We start from the raw sequence: 3,887 nt of genomic DNA on the forward strand, positions 1-3,887 counted from the left end.
AATTAGCAAGGATTTTGAACACTCTATGTTCAGTGTTGGAGACCACACAGGAGAATCAGACACTGTCCACTGCCAGGGGGAAGGGAAATTTGGGGCCATATTTTCTGGAAAGTGAACCTTAGAGAGGTGGTGGCACTTGCCCGAGTAACACAGCTAGTACGTACTGTTGACTGAGCGGCTATATTTAATGCGTGAAGTCACAGAAGTCACAGAAGTCGCAGAGGCTCAGACAGGATGAAACCACACTCTCCCAATGCCAGTTTAATCTGCCTCACTCATTATAACCTTGTTCGTGGAGGTGACATGGGTCACTCTCATGGACGAGAAGAGAAAGCGCCAACAAGCACCAGGAGGGGGCACCAGGAAGGAAAGCCGTGTCCCCGGAATGGTGGCCTCTAAATGGTGGAAAGTGAACGTGTCCTCTCTGAGTCCCAGAAGCTGTCTGAAGGGGCTGGGGTTTGTGTGGCACAGGGAGGCACGGCAGCAGCGTGTCACCCTCAGGTGGCTCTGCAGGCCAGGGACACTGCCACGTCACTGCCTCCTGCTCCCGTTCCCCATCGCACCTGAAAGAACAAGTCTGTGACAGGCAGGGCTGCGAGCCCATCTCAGACGCTCCTTGGGGACCCCAAACATAACAGGGCTTGCGACTTGGCAGGAAATCGGTATCTGATAGTCTAGTGTTTCCAAATGTGGCGACTGAGGCAGAGAAGTTAAATAATTTGCCCAAGGTCACATGGCTAATGAGCCACACACATCAGGCCTGTCAGGCTCCACAGCCCAGGGCTTTTCCCCACTCTGATGGTTCCCAAACTTCAGCCACTTGCAAACCAACATCCCAGTTTTGTCCATATCTTTGCATCCCCTCTACTATTATTTACCTTAAAAAAAAAGTAATTGCCCTCGAATCAAACAACTTTTTGAAGCTTTGGCTTAATTCAAAAGTGATAGGTTTTATGGGGGGGGGGGGAAAGAAGAAGAAAGCCATGTGGAGAAATTGCACTGTTACTTGCTCAAATGTGCGGTGGATGGTTTTTGCTTGCTGTTCATGAGAAACCAGAGTGAGGCCAGACAACTGGCTCACAGCCAGCTCCAAAGGGACGAGGGCGTCCCGATGGACACTCCTCATGTGGGAATAGCCGTCTGCTCAGACCGATGGGCCCAGGCCTTCCTGTTACGGAGGATGGACCAGGAACCCGAATTCCCCCTCCGTGGGGTGGGCTGGGTGTACGACAACTCCCCTCCAGCCCCCGAAATCAAGCCTGCCCTGAGGTCCCCAGCCCCCACTTCTCCATTTCCTGCTTTTCTGAGGAAGAATAGTTGAGCCTCTGGCTGTGAAGCCTTCAGAGATGGCTTCCTGCACCCCTGCTGGGCTCCCAGACACCCTTCAGTCCTGACCTCTTCCAAAGTGGGAAATACGAAGCTGTAGGAAGAATCTCTCTCTCCCCCTCGTGTGTTTCAGGCCCCTTCCCAGATGGACGCACCTGTGAGGCAACCATTCTATTAGCAGCTTTTTCTGTCTGTCTACACTTCTGCTTTGAACATCCAAAAAACTAGGTTCTTAGAGGGGCACTGCCCCCCCTTCTGACCCCTCACTCTGCAGGCTCTGACAGCGATACCTCAGGAGCCCACAGTACCAGGTAAGTCGCTCCCCCCCTGCCCCCCCCCTACCCCCACCATGAGCCCCCACCACACTCTCTGACAACTCAGGAGCCAAACATTTAGATAAGGTGCTAGCTTTTCCCATCGGAACTCGCTACCCANTCGCAGGAGCTGTCCCTCGTGCTGTCCCACGAGTACGAAGTGCCACCCCGCTGTAGAGAAAGCTCCCTGTGGCAGCAGGGAGCAGCCCGTCCTGCGCTTGGAAATATTTTCAGGCTGTAGTGATGGGAGGCGTAGACATGTTTTATTTCTCCCATCAGTTCAATGCCAGAGAGAGTCCTTCATGCCAGAGAGTGTCGATGGAACCAAACACAAATATCCAGAGTCAAATACTGGGCTGTCAGTTCTACACCCTCTCCATGTAAACACCCTCTTTTTTATGAATACCCCAAAGTTCCTTAATCTGACCACTGCTCCAACACGCAACAGCCAAACCACACCGCCATGGCGATCCCCTGTGCTCCCTGTCTGTCCCTCTTGACTTCTTACTCCTACTGGTCCTCAGGCCGCCTTTCACCCGCTCCTGACGGTCACTGTTACGCTCATCTACGCCTCACCCAGCCAGTTTCCCTCGATATTGCCGATCAATCCAGCCCCCATCCCGGTTCATGGAGCAGCACGAGCGGCTTCCATGTTCTATTTCTGACCCTGTCGCAGGAAGCGGGGAAGGCCTTTGGGGCAGCGTTTACAGTGGACAGTCACGTCCTAGGCCTTGACGTCCACTCACACTCACTCACTGACTTTCCCAGAGCAGCTTCCAGTCCTGCAGGCTCCACTCATGGTCAGGTGGACCATCTTTTATCTTTCATACTGTACGTTTACTGTCCCTTTTCTGTATTAGATACACAGGTACTTCCCTCTGTGTTATGACTGCCTATAGGACTCAGTACAGTAACATGCTGTACAGGCTGTTAGCCCAGGTGTGCAGTGGGTTGGACCAGGTGGCCCAGGTGTACAGCGGGCTGGACCAGGTAGCCCAGGGGTGCAGTGGACTGGGCCACGTGGTCCAGGGGTGCAGTGAGCTAGACAAGGTAGCCCAGGGTGCAGTGGGCTGGACCATATGGTCCAGGGGTGCAGTGGGCTATACCAGGTAGCCCAGGGATACAGTGGACTAGACCACATGGCCCAAGGGTGCAGTGGGCTGGCCCAGGTGGCCCAAGTGTGCAGCAGGTGGGACCAGGTAGCCCAGGTGTGCAGTGGACTGGACCACGTGGCCCAGGGGTACAGTGGGTTAGACCATCTAGCTGTGAGTGAGTGCATTCTGTGATGCTTGCGTGACGACAAAATCACCTAAGGACGCATTTCTCAGAATGTATCTCCATCATTAAGCAACACATGACTGTATTGTTCCCAACTTGGTGTATTTTCCCTCAAGACTATCTCTTTGCATTTACATAAATATAAATGTTACTTTATTTCTTCTTTGTTTTGTTTTATGTAAATGAGTTCATATTGTACCTTCACAAGGACGGGCACAGAGTGTCGAGGGAGCTCTCTCCTTGGGCTAGGGGACATTCAGGCCCCACGAGGAGGAGTGGAGAGTTTTGGTGACTGTCCAGGGCATTCAGTCAGGGGCCCAGAAGGGGCCTGCGCTGTAGTGGGGACAAACTAGCCCAGGGAAAGGCCACTGTACACCCAACCTGATAAAGCCTCACCAGTCTCAGAAGGGTCAAGGTGATCCTAAAGTGACTGAAGGACAGTAGCCCAACTGCCAGGACTACGTCACAGACCCTTTAAAGGGAGACAGCAAAATCAACAACCAGCAGTGTAAGAGTCACAACGTCCAGCACTTAATTTAAAACTTACTACACACAGATAAATCTGTGATGAAGCAAATATAATACAATGTAAACTGTAGAACCCAGGGTGGGTATACGTTTAAATTTTTTCATAATAAAATAAATGTTGGAGGAAAAACTACTAGACAGAGAAATAAAACAAAATATGATTAGAATAACTGCAATAAAAATCACTCAATAAAAACAGATTCAAATATCAGGGGTGGGGGGTGGTGGATTGGGGGAGGGGGGTTGTTACTTTGTGAGGGGTGAAAAGTGTAACTATTGCATTGTTTTGTACACCTGAAACTATTAATAAAAAAAAATTCAAAAATGACAGTCAATGGAGATAAGGACTTTAAGAGTCTCTCTCTCTCATTTTATATATATGTAAATGTCAATAAGTGATGTTAAACAGAACTTTTTAAAGTAAAATTTACTTTTCTAAGA

The sequence above is a fragment of the Hipposideros armiger genome, unplaced genomic scaffold (genome assembly GCF_001890085.2).
Source record: "Hipposideros armiger isolate ML-2016 unplaced genomic scaffold, ASM189008v1 scaffold_4, whole genome shotgun sequence".
NCBI lineage: Eukaryota > Metazoa > Chordata > Mammalia > Chiroptera > Hipposideridae > Hipposideros > Hipposideros armiger.